Source organism: Paramisgurnus dabryanus, chromosome 10, assembly GCF_030506205.2.
Source record: "Paramisgurnus dabryanus chromosome 10, PD_genome_1.1, whole genome shotgun sequence".
Lineage (NCBI taxonomy): Eukaryota > Metazoa > Chordata > Actinopteri > Cypriniformes > Cobitidae > Paramisgurnus > Paramisgurnus dabryanus.
Genome location: NC_133346.1, coordinates 38,248,311 through 38,262,199, shown reverse-complemented (window position 1 = coordinate 38,262,199; position 13,889 = coordinate 38,248,311). Strand labels below are relative to the sequence as shown.

The 13,889-nt window shown below is 37.3% G+C and overlaps 2 long non-coding RNA genes across 2 annotated transcripts; one reads left to right on the top strand and one right to left on the bottom strand.

Moving 5' to 3' along the window:
• The first annotated feature begins 10,085 nt into the window (after positions 1 to 10,085).
• LOC135718163 (uncharacterized) lies at positions 10,086 to 11,867 on the top strand. Its single transcript, XR_010520616.2, has 3 exons — positions 10,086 to 10,568; positions 11,273 to 11,409; positions 11,728 to 11,867. It is a non-coding gene; the product is annotated as an uncharacterized lncRNA (long non-coding RNA).
• Positions 11,773 to 13,611, bottom strand: LOC135718162 (uncharacterized). The gene is made up of 5 exons (XR_010520614.1): positions 13,047 to 13,611; positions 12,437 to 12,530; positions 12,206 to 12,338; positions 12,021 to 12,124; positions 11,773 to 11,913 (listed from the first exon to the last, which is right to left on the bottom strand). It is a non-coding gene; the product is annotated as an uncharacterized lncRNA (long non-coding RNA).
• Between the last annotated feature and the right edge of the window lie 278 nt (positions 13,612 to 13,889).

The window sequence follows — 13,889 nt, the reverse complement described above, 5'->3', positions numbered from 1 at the left end:
TTGGCAAAGCAAGGACAAACAGCAGTTCACTCCATAAGGCTGTGGCGTGACTGATGCGATTACATCTAAGTGCACCTGTCCTTCATTTCCCTTTTTTATTGCTTGGAGCAGGGCAGGTGTGGTGCTTATTTTCAAGCCTGGAATTGTATGCATATACATACATGTGTGTGTGTGTGTGTGTGTGTGTGTGTGTGTGTGTGTGTGTGTGTGTATATATACATACACACACACACACATGTATGTATATGCATACAATTCCAGGCTTGAAAATAAGCACCACACCACGACTTGACAAATTTGGAGTATCTATGTCAAACCTGCTAGCGCCACCAACAGTCCAAAGTTGCACTTATGTTCTTGCTTATAACTTCTGATCCGTAAGCCCTAGAAACAAAATTCTTGTTTCCTCTGATTCCTTGGCTCAAGACGATTCGACTGGACCCTATGATGTCAGTTTCCGCCATTTTGAATTATTCATAAAACCTACTTTTGCGAACTCGTCCTAGAGCTTTTGCCTGATTTCCACGAAAATCGGTATGTAGCATCTACAGACCCTCATGGCAAAAAGTTATGGAATTCATGTCAATTCGTCCATCCGTCTCCGTAAACCGCGTCAACGAATTTTACATAGAGCGCAAAAAAACGGATTTGAGGCTGTGTCTTCGCCAAACTTAAGCCTATTGACACGACACTTGGTACTTGTGATGCCAGTCAGGAACTGAGAGTGCATGCCCAGTTTCGTCGCAGCGCCACCTAGTGGTAAGACGAATGATTTACACACCTATAACTTTGGCTGTGATTGACATATTTTCATGGGACTTGTTTCCTTGGAGTCCTGAATAGTTGCCGAGTCCAACGATACCAAACATGCCAGAATTGGCCTTATGGTTCACCTTGCGCAGCAAAATAGCGATTAAAAAACACGTGCGAATATCTTCGTGAACGTTATTCCGATCGACTCGAAAACACCATAGGAAGAACATTGCATTACCTTCTGAACAAAAAGTTCTGTTGGCGTTATATTAAAATTTTCATCAAAAATGGCCGAAAATTGCAAAAAAACGAAAAATTACCTTCTATTTTTGTGTTTTTTACACATAAATGGTTGTAACTTCGTAATGAAAAGGGATTTTTTCACCAGATTTGATACGCTAATGTATGAGCACATTCTGAGGCCACACAAAAAAAGTTGTATGCTTGCACCACTAGTTGGCCTTATATTTGAACAAAATCTGTGATATCAAGCCATCCCTAGGATCAAACAACTGTTTCTTCACTAAACTAAGTAAGTGTATAGTCATAAAACTAGCTAGATGTAACACAATCATGACCTAATGTTGCATGCACAATTTTGTCATTGCGCCACCTACTGGTTTTGAGACAGAATATGGCATTTTTTTTGCCTAAAACTACTGCAACAACACATCTAAAACCATGAATCATTATGGATTATTCCTTTCATGGCTTTGACTATAATCACTGGTGGTTACCAATTCACTCCCTAGCAACCAACGAGAATACCTTATCAACCGTTTTTGCAAAAGCTATATCTCTGCATCGGAACATCGTAGAGACACAGGGGTGGGCTCTTTTGACTAATTAAACATGGTTTACCTAGGTTCTTCAGTCTGCTTATCCATCTCAATTTTACATCCTTTTGGGCCCTTTTCGGCTTGACCCCGGTATTGCTGCTTGCAGCTATATTTACAATTACTTCCATTATACCCCAACCCTTACAGAAATTAGGTCAAATGCCGAGAAATACTTAACTTTTACATTGTTAAAAAAAATACACGCTGAAAAAAAGGAAGGGTTTATTGAAAAAGTGGAAGAAAAAAGAATGCATTATATTCCTAAATAAGCTTCCCATGCAAATGTAAGCAATTGAACCAATTTTTATCAGTACCTGCGTAACATATTTAAAAAAGGCCATGCAAAATTGAAGAACTACACTTTAGTAAAGCCAGCGTGTTACTTTTCCAGTGCAGTTAAAGACGCAATTTGTGCTGCACATACACTAAAAGAAAACTCAGATTACACATGACTGAACTAAGTTTTGGAACAATGATTTCACCTTTTTTTCCCCCAAAAATGGCTTAAAATGAAAATAATTTCAAATTAAGTTTATTTTATTTTAAGACAACCTTATTTAATCATGTGCAACAGATGTCCAGAAGTTTTTTCCAGTGTATAAACAAAAATGTTTGACAGGAATCAGGCAATGAAGCAACACATTAACTAATAACAATTACATTTAATTCAGAAACAGAGTACGATACAAATGACAACATTGCAAACCAAAACTGAAGAAACACAAATAACTATGATTATGATGAACTATGATTAAGATTAACTATGAAAAAAAAAATACACCCAAACATAGAACAACGCTTTTATAATGATTTATCATACTATTTTCCAAGCTGGACAATCCAACAAGCTACTGCCATTTAAACCACGCAGTGCCAATTCTGCGGCTTTACATGCAGGAAGGCACAGACCACCGTAGGCACCTTCGTCTGTCACTGCTGTCCATCAGGTCCCTCATTGCTGCAGTCAGATTGGACTCTGACCATGGATGGAAAACAGACATCGAGGTGCTTGTGTTCCTGTACTGGCTGGCCCATGCAGCATCCTTCAGGGTGGTGTCACAGGCTTTGGACATCGTGAGCAAGACCATTTTAGGTATTTTGAAGAGGTTTATTTACTTTCCAACTGGCCATGACCTGGAGGCAGTGAAAGCAGGATTTGCACAGCTGGCTGGGTCACCAGCTTTTAGCAGAGCTGTTGGTGCACTACATGGCTGTCATATCCGGATTAAACCTCCAGCACATAACCCCCACTGTTACTTCAACAGGAAACTGTTTCATTCTGTGCAACTCCAGGCCATCACTGATCACCAAGGGAAATTCCTTGATGTCTTTGTGGGATATCCTGGGTCTGTGCACGACTCCAGGGTGCTGAGGAACAGCCCTGTATATGCTCGCAGCCTCTATCCACCTGCTGGAAAGTGCATCCTTGGGGACGGTGGCTGTCCTTGCCTGACTGCACCCATCTACATAATCACCCCATAGCGAGAGCCTGTACAGAACCCTGTACAGGCTCGTTTCAACACCAAGCATTCTCATGCACGAAGCATCGTAGAGAGAGCCTTTGACATGCTGAAAGCACGCTGGCGCAGTTCTTTCTTCAAGGCCTTAGAGGTGAGACCTGCCTTCGTGCCGGAGGATGTTGCATGCTGCGCTGTGCTTCACAATCTTGCTTTGGTCAATGGGGACATCATTGAGCCAGCAGATGATGAAGATCATGATGACGGCCCCCCTCTGCCTCACAACTTTGCTGCAGGAGACCGTGTGCGGGACAATCTTGCTGCTGCTGTATCTGCTCCAAACATGTGTGTTCCTGCTCTCCATGAGCACGCCTACCTTTAAATAAATAAAGAAGTGTTTACAGATCATGTTTTCTGTATGTTTCTTTTTTGTACAACGGCATGGGGATTCTACAGTAGTTCCTGAGAAACACTGAATAAAGCTGCTTCTCTTAGAGCAGGTGAGCAATTCTGGTCCTGGAGGGCCACAGTCCTGCAGAGTTTAGCTCCAACCCTAATCAAGCACATCTGAAAAATCTAATTTAAGTTTTCGGTCCAACTTGCACATTAAGTTCACGGGTGCTTGATTTGGGTTGGACCTAAACTGTAGACTTTGGGCCTCAAGGACGGAAATTGCCGACCCCTGTCTTAGAGGCTGTACTACATTGTAAATGCATGCATACAAACAAGTTATACAATCTGTATTTGGGGAGCATGAAGGGTTGGTTCACACAAACAAATAAATGTAGTCATTACTTAGTGGCATCCATAATGTTATATCCCTGTCTTTGAACAGAAAAGGTAATTTTGCTTAATGTAGTTCTAAGGGGTTCTGTGCATGGAGTATTAGTCAATGGAGTCTGATCTGCAGAAGCTTTACCCAAATTTTTTAAATCACGCTTCACTGAGTAACAATTGCAGCTTAGGTACAGGACGACGCATAAAACACTTAATCAAAATTCATTTTCTGTTCCTGTAAAGATAGACAAGGGACAGGATCTTAAAAAGGTTCCTAAACAACAACAGCATTTATAGATTTCACTGAAACACGCCTATGATCAACATTTTCATGTGTAAGGTAATGGAAAAGTAGTTCTGGACAGAGCTCATGGAGGGCCTTCGATCTGCAGCATTCATGATTGGTTGTAATTAACGTCACCTGTCCCTGGTTACTAATTTAAATAAGTACTAATTAATTGATTTTAGACAGGTGCATTGTAACCGAAACCTGCAGAGCAAGGCCCACCATGCCCTGCCTTTAACATCCATGTTGTTAGATTTCAAGGTAGCTGATAGTCAAAAGTGATAAAACCATGTAATAAAGTGTGTATTTGTGGAATGTGTTACCCACATGACTGTACATGTAGCATTCAGGCTTCGTAATGTAAATTTTCCAGATTATAATTATGATTTAAGGAGCACTGCAGCTTGATTTCAAATGACTATACTCAGTGCATCTAAAACATTACGGTTATGTTCTCCCACAATTTTCCTTACATTATGTAAGATGACTGTAAGTCCAAAACAGTCAGTGTGTTTATGCATGCATGTATGGTGCAATGTACATATATACACATATATAGATTAAAACTATATAGATATGTACATCTACACATATATACATACGTACATAAATATTTCACACTGATGTGCGTGTTGCTGTATACGTATGTGTGTACACCAGAGGTGTAAAGAGTAGCTGAAAGCCATACTTGAGTAAAAGTACAAATTCCTTACTGTAAAAATTACTCCACTACAAGTTACAAGTCACCAATTTTAATATGACTTGAGTAAAAGTATAAAAGTAACCCAATTTAAAAGTACTCAAGTATTTTTACTTGTACTGAATGTTGGCTCAAAGATGCACTAGTCCTCAACACAAAGAGACATTGTAGGTCTGGGCAGTGAAAACTAAGAAAGTTTATTTATGAGGTTTTATTTCCTAATATAGAAAAGAAATCAAACACCTCAAAATTTTGACCTGGCAGAACAAACACAGATTAAACATAGTCATAGTCTTTTGACTAAAATGTAATTTAGTTTTAGTCATATTTTTGTCATCTGAATTGATTTAGCTTTAGTCTAATTTTATTCAACTAAATCCCATGAGATTTTGGTCTAGAAATCTACATAAAATTTAAATGTGCCATGCTGAAAAATATATAGCCTAACTTTGTGATATAAATATATGGTAACACTTTACAATAAGGTTCATTAGTTAACATTAGTTAGCTACATTAGTTAACATGAACTAATAATGAACTTCACTTATACAGCATTTATTCATCTTTGTTAATGTTAATTTCAACAATTACTAATACTTTATTTAAATCTTGTTAACATTAGTTAATGCAATCTGAACTAACATGAACAAACAATTAAAGCTTAAATTTTTATTAACTAACATTAACAAAGATGAATAAATAATGTAACAAATGTATTGCTCATGGTTTGTTCAAGTTGGTTAATACATTAACTACTGTTAACTAATGAACCTTATTGTAAAGTGTTACCAAATATTCTTATATAGGCCTATCCTAAAAAAGATATAATTTTAATATTTTAAAAAAATCCAGTAAACTAAAATTACACCAACAGATATATGATAATGCATATTAAAAACGTGAAGTTGTTCATTTGAAAGATTAATTGTAAACACATGTAGTACGTAACACCACTCTCTCACATTAAGTGCACTACATTTCTTCCGTCATGCATCGCTCTTTACAGTAAATACATTACAGCATACTTGATTAAATGTGAGGACAGTGAAATTGTACACTTATTATCAATCTTATAATGTACTTAAGTTACTTGGGCAATCAGTACAGGACCTCGCTGGTTTATTTTGGCTTATATAGTAAGTTATATCAAGTTATGTAACTCAGGTTAGCTGATAAAGTAGCATCAGAGTATACAAACATTTGTGCTTGCCTTTGAGTTGCGGGATGACCCTCCTGCAATCGCGCATCACTTTTGTTTTGATTGTAGCATCACATGTTTAACAAAGGGTCCCTTGACTGAAGCAAATGTGATATGCATCCATATGTTTGCTCTTTATCTCTTCTTTCAGTCAAGACGTGAACTTTTCTCTACAGTTTATGACATACACAGCACGCAGATGTCCCGCTACGGTGGCTCAACGCAAGCCATTCAGCGTTTGACATCAAAGTACCGCGAGACCAGACTTCTCCATATGCATTTGATTCGCTGTCGCAGTACTTTGATTTCATACGATTGTTCTGCGCAGAGCCAAATGAAGTCCCTCAGTTGTGTGTGTGCGTGTAACCTCGCGACCACAGATTCTATCCATCATCACTCTCTGACACTTTCGTCTCGTTTTTATTTGACGAATAAACAATGTAGCGAGTAACGTTAAGTGTTATTTCAAATGTAGTGGAGTAAAGAGTACAAATACCCAATCAAAAATGTAATTGAGTAGAGAGTAAAAGTTGCCTATATTTTTGATACTCAGTACAAGTACAAAGTAGCCCAAAAAATACTTAAGTACAGTAACGAAGTACATTTACTCGAGTACTTTACACCTCTGAAAAACAGATGCATTTGTTTAAAGCAAAGCATTTATTTACTTACCAGGCTGCAGGTGAAGCAACTCTTTGCGCCCTCTAACGTCTCATAATTAGTCCTCATTTATGTCCAAGAGATTCAATAATAATCTTTTACATTCAATCCTTTAATCTTTCATATTTAAAAGCATTTTTGTGCTGCTGTGCATTCATGTACTTTGTGATAAGCAAACCCGCGTTGTCCTCCCGTTTATAGGCGCATACTAATGCGCTCTTTAAATAACATAAAACACATTGCGCCATTGACTTTAGACTTTAGACCAGGTTTTTGTTGGTCAATGGCGTAGTCTATTTTAGTTGCCTCAAAATAGCAACGCGCCAAGAATGCGCCTGAACACACCTCATTTTCAGACCAGAACGCCCATGGGCGCAAGAGGGGGCGCAAATGCATTTGCTATTTAAACAACGCGGCGCTAAACGTGAAAATTAGGGTGGAAACTAGCGAAAGACACTTGCGTCGCGCATTGCGCTGCATTGCGCCGGGTGTAAGATAGAGCCCGCTGTCTCCATATCTGGATGCCATGTGTCATCGTCCCAGTCAATACTATTAAAATGCAAGACACTCAGACTTTTTAATGTCTTCATAAATGGCAGTTTTCTTAAAGTAGAACAATTCTGTAAAGCCACTTACATTGTATTGCGAATGTCATTAAAGTCATCAGCGACATCTCTTTCAAGTACATATGTACTACAGGGACAGAAAGAAGTCAATTTGAAAATTTACTGTCACATATAGCAAAACAATATTGACATGAAAACATGTCCTTTAAACTAAAACATGGGTTAACCAATAACTGTTATAGTGCTGCGAGTACTTCTGGCATAGGTCTATCAAGCAATTGCAATAGCAATACTAATCTAGGATGTGATTACAGAAAAGTTTATATGCAATAAACAATATTGGATTTGTTTATTCTCATGGATACTAAACGTTACTGAAAAGTGTACAGAAAAGAGAGAAAAGTGTTTTCAGACTGTGAAACTTTACTGTATTTATAAAGTTACCACTTAATCAGTGACGTTTTGTCTTAATCTCAATATCATTCCCACTTGACAAGTTACTCAAAGGTATAATACAACAGACAAACGGTCCATTCTGATTAATTAATTAGAGTTAATGTGAAATGTGTGCTCATGAGATTGACTGTTACATACAGGGAGCAGTGTTGTTATGGTAACTTAGCGGGGTGACACGTGCTGTTCACATGAGTTAATTAAAATGGCCAAATATGTTCACCAAGTTGTCTATTCCGTATCATGACGGATTATTAGATAATTTTATTTGTTTTATGAGACCTTTTAATTTTTTGTGATGAAATTACAACAGGATGCAAAAAAATGCAGGATTGCAAAAAAATGTCATTTTATTGTTTCAGAGACTGAATAAAGCTGAAAACTGAGCTCATCCGGCGAGATTTCACGAGATTTTGGCCGTAGCTTTATCCCTTCTAGCTACAACCCACAACCCATATCGATTCCTGCGTCTCTGATTGGACAGAAAGTGCGTGCACTGCGCGGGTCAAGATTACCCACAAAATTTAATTGCGCATGCACTTATTTCATACTACCGGTATTGTTTTCTTGTTGCGCTACGTGCGCAGTGAAGCATAATGGCTTCAAATTATGATTTTTTGAGGAGAGTATTTTTCAGACCATCAGCAAAGATGAACAAAAATTTGTTTACTGGTTGATGCAGGAGAGATTACTGCGAAAACGCATGTATTGCCCATCATGCCATCACATCATGGAATTTTAGGACTTCTACAACGGAAAGGAAGCAGCATGGTAAGAAAAGTAACATTATATATTGACTGAGTAAAATTATGTCACAAGCTGAAACTGAATGATTTAAATCAAAACTTAATGCTCCTAATCTCACCATTAGAGAGTAGAGACAGGGACACACACACAAATATTTCACTGCATATAAAATGTTCCCTTTTAATTCACTATACTGTACATATAAATTCAGTAACTTATATCACTCATCTCTAACCTATGCATTTGCTTAAAGTATTATGTTTCTTAAATGTTGGTGTTTTAAAGCTAGAATGCTTATTTAATAATGTTATTATTCTCTGCTAGGGTGTGTCGGGATAAATGCCACAGGAAATCTCATAGCAAGAGCATCCGAAGTGGCTCAATATTTTCCAAGTCTCACCTGAGCCTCCAGACATGGATGCATTTAATTTACAGGTAAGAATACATTATTTTAATAATGTTATATAATCACTATTTGTGAGATTTTTGTATCGGTTTATGTATTTGTGTTGAGAGGAAACTATTTTCAGGGGTGTGATTCTTCCGGATAAATCCGGAATTCCGGCTTTTCCGACCTGAAAATGAGGCTTTCGTGAATCATGCAAATCCATTTTTTGTGAATGCGTGTCGGGGGGTGGGGGGTTTGCAAGGCACCGTTATAAATAACCACATATCACTTCGCATTAGTCTATTTATTTGTCACGATGGAACTTCATTCAAAGCAGAGCTCACCAAAGAGCTTGCAGTCAGATCTCCGGCGTGTGGTGTTGGCTGCAAATAAAAAAAATCATGCGTTCGCCTACAAATAGAATGAGAGAAACACATCTTTCACTCTCAGCCAAACTAACAAACTAGCCAATCAGAAGTAGAATAGGGAGGGGTCTCTGAGATCCAGCTGCAGATGCTGCGCGGCTGTGGAGAAATCGTAACAAGTTAAAGTTGTCATCAGGATGAAGAGTAAGTTTATGAAACCTAGGTAAGACGACTTAATTGATTAAGCACTTAAATCAGTGGCACTGGGCATGGATAGAAGGAATAGGCACAGACGAACAGCATTTTAGTAGTAAGAAATTAAGAGAACCTGCCAAGTGTTTGCTGCTTTGACAAAACTGTCCATTTCAAATCAGACCACTATATGCCAGTAATGTAAATATCAGATTTCTTGTCGAGGTGAATCTGGCAGTAACGCTTGCGATTACAGAATAATATAATGACAAACACACACATTCGTGGATCTGGTTTGTTAAACGCGTAGCTCTAGACTGTTACAGTAGATGCTTTGCCAAAAGAACTATGCAAAAGACAAATGCACTTGACTGCCTTTCCAGAAAGTCACAACATTTGAATTAAGTAACAAATGTTGTAATCAATAATGAATCTGTATTAAATGCTCCCACTAATTATTCTATAAACATTAAACATGTTTTGACCAATAGCGAATCTCATTCATCAAATTGTATATGTGGCTTGTGTGCCTTATTATTATTACCATATGCAACCAAAGATTTTACTAAAAGGGCATAAATTTGTTTAGAAGAACATAAAAATCCTCATGGATCTAGTCACTTATTTGTACTCTCAAAATGCACCGCATTGATATATTTACCTTTAAAGAGCACCAATTATGCTAATAAATTGGCACGTTAGCACGTTATTGCAATATCCCATAGTACATACATGTTATTAAAACTTGAACTAATGCATTGTGAGTCTTATAAATTGCTTACATACCTCACCGATTTCCCACTGTCTGGAAAACGCTCGGTTTAGTTCCTGTCTCCGCCTCCCAAAATGTCTAGTGTAATCGGATTGGTCAGATGACTACTCAACTGTTATTGGTCAGCTGGGTTCGGCTTGTGTTTGAAAGTTACGCCCCTGACTACGCGTGGGTTGACACAGATTCTGACTGAGTCACAGCCTCAGAGGCATCGTAAACAAGCGTTATATTTCTCTATAAACGATGGTGTCTGTACTGCCTTACCACTTCGAGCTCGATCCAGAGAGTTCAGACGGCCGTTACGATATAAACGATCTCCGTCAATGAATGCGATTGGATTTAACTTTTTTAGGTGTCCTTAGCTCTGCCAGAATGCTAAACGAAGACGAAAATGTGTTGCAAAGACATCCAAAAGGTAATTATAACGTACTACATAACTATATGGAAACACCAAATGTAGCACATATAAAGTATTTGTTGAAATGATTATAAAACGATTTCACTTGGTAATTTCTACATTATTTTACTCTAGTAAAATTTATTATAAGACTGCTTACATACTGTATTACTGTGCAAACTATATGGAAACACCAAATGTAGCACATATAAAGTATTTGTTGAAATGATTATAAAATGATTTTACTTGGTAATTTCTACATTATTTTACTCTAGTAAAATTTATTATAAGACTGCTTACATACTGTATTACTGTGCAAACTATATGGAAACACCAAATGTTGCACATAGAAAGTATTTGTTGAAATGATTATAAAACGATTTCACTTGGTAATTTCTACATTATTTTACTCTAGTAAAATTTATTATAAGACTGCTTACATACTGTATTACTGTGCAAACTATATGGAAACACCAAATGTAGCACATATAAAGTATTTGTTGAAATGATTATAAAACGATTTCACTTGGTAATTTCTACATTATTTTACTCTAGTAAAATTAATTATAAAATACTGCTTACATACTATTTTACTGTGCAAACTATATGGAAACAACAAATGTAGCACAAAAAAAGTATTAATTGAAATGAATGTTAGTTCTACATTATTTTACTATGGTAAACTTTATTATGAAAGACTGTGCTATGTTTTTACTTACTAGGTTTTAAGGAGAATGCAACAGGTTCCAGGGCCTCTTACCTGCGTGATTCATCATCCAGGTTTTGCACAAATTGTCTAAATCCCTACACACAGAACATTTATTGTACCGACTATAAGCCTTTGAGGCGCAGGACTAGAGTAAGTTTTATTACATTTTTAAACCAATAACAGAAAAGTATCATTATAGTAACAAAGTACCCAAAAGAACAAAAGATGTAACTTTAAAGAAAATATAAAAGTCAGTCAAAAGTTTATTTATTACAAATATATATTTAAATGTTAAACAATATACAAATAAACATACTTTAGTAACCATATTGTGCTCTTCTTTCAAAAATTGTTCAATTCACTTCTTACAGCTATCTATTCAGATAAATGGCATATCAAAGCTTTGTCAGCTGATGCTATCTAAGATGACACTTTAGGGTTATCATCCTGTCGTGTGTTGTTCTCCAGATACGCTTGGAGCTTCCTGATCGGAATGTTGGCTTCCGACGACCCCTGCACTGAAGATGGCATGCAATCACGTCCTCCTTTGAAGGTCTCTCAAACTGTGATGCCAGGTCCATTGGAATCGGGGTTTCCTTCAGCTTATCTTCAAATACCTCAGCAAACACAAGCCTGATCACATCATCCACATAACTGTAGAAATATTGCGGTCAAATCTTTTGTTTTGATAATTTATTTCCCTGCCTCATACATTAAGTTTTTAATTATGAATGTATTTGAAATAAAACATTACTGCTTACGGTATGTCATTTGTGTGTTTTGGGAACATAGCCTTGTACTTTCCCTCTCCTGCTTTTGTTACGGCTTGGTGACATTGTAATGGATGGCTGCAAGGTACAAATACCTGTAAAATATAAACAAGCATAAATTTATTGTAAAAGTAAATACTACTTTATTTAACACAGTTACTAAAATACTTAAATACCTGCATAGCATTCCAATAAATGAGAAAATCAATTTTTTTTGCTGCAAATCTGAAATCTCAGGCTACGGACGGCAAAGGCATCCACTGATGATGGTGATGGAAACATTGTGAAACGATGCTACTGTCTGGGTTCCTATGATTATGCAGAGAAAAAAAACTTTGTCATCATCAGTTCTACATCTAAGACTGGTAGTGGTTTCACTAGCTAAATACATCATTTGTGTTACACACCTTTGCTCCTCATATGCCAGTCTGACTCCTTGTACTATGTGTTATGATGTTGCATGTTTGCATACAGTGTAGAAGGATGTGTCCAGCTGCGAATCTAAGATATAGACAAATAAAACAAACATGTATTCAGTCAAAAAGACATATTATAACAATAGAGTACAACGACTATAACTCGTTAGACTATTCATTAAAACGTAAATGTATTACATGTTACATGGCCCAACATTAGCAACACACATTACGTGTTTACTTCGTTTCAAAATCTAAGAAAGCTTCAAGTAAAAACAACAGTAAAATACATATAACTTTAAACAAATCATCTGTACTTAGAGTTTCTTGAGTTTGATCATGAGAACAAATTTTACCGGTAACAGTTTAGCTGGTAACTTAGCAAGTTTGTAAACATGTCTTAACCAACATCGATAAAAAAACGATAGTCTGCATAATTCAACATACACGTGTGTAAATATGGTACGTTGTTTATGAAATACAGTATTACAACACAAAACAGTTCGCTTGCAAGCTTAGCTCTACACGCACATTATGTTAATCTCCGGTTACCGGTTACGTAATGTACAGTAAAAGGCAAATAATAAACGTGAATACTTACAGCCTGTGATCCAGAAGTGCACAGTAATCCAACTTTCAGAAGGAGACGTCCAGCTTCGGTTCATGAGAAGCAGTTATTGTGAAAACTCCGTGAACAACTTCTGACTGGATTTTTCCGGAACCGTATTAAACATGATGTCCTCTGTGTAAGTCCATAAAGTGCTATTTTGGCCTCGCATCTAAAGAGACAGCGTCTACTCGAGAGATTTAATCGCTTAAACAATGAAACAAGAGTTTGCAAACAGAGTCACAGCAGGGACTCCCAACCTCCGCCATTTTAGCTCTCTTCTGACTCGGCGCTCCCCACCCTCGTCTTTGAGGGCGTACCCAAGCAAAGCAGAGAGGGCTGAACTATGATAATGTTGGTCTTATCTACGTCACTAATCCCAGGAAGTAAACTGTTGCCTACAATCCGAGTGTTTTTTGTAGTCCTCGAACGTTAGAGACGATAACTCGCGTCATCGTTTTCTTTGAGGTATGTACTTTTTGAATATCGTTAGCATGTACTAATACACACTTACACACAAAATGATGTTTAAAAACGTGTATCCCATAATAGGTGCTCTTTAAATGCACAAAATGATTTTGTTCATTCTGATGCAGTGGCAAGGCTACATAATGGTCAGGGTGGCACTTGCCCACGCAGATTGATGATTGGCCACTCAGATCGATCAACTTTGAGCCCAAATTATATTTCAACTGTATTTCATTTTGTGTGTGTGTGTGTGTGTGTACCTGGTAATTATCACGTTGTGGGGACCACTCTTGCCGCTGTGTTCTGAATCATCTGTAGATGTTTGGTCGTGCAGGCTGGAAGTCCTGCCAGTAGCGCATTGCAGTAGTC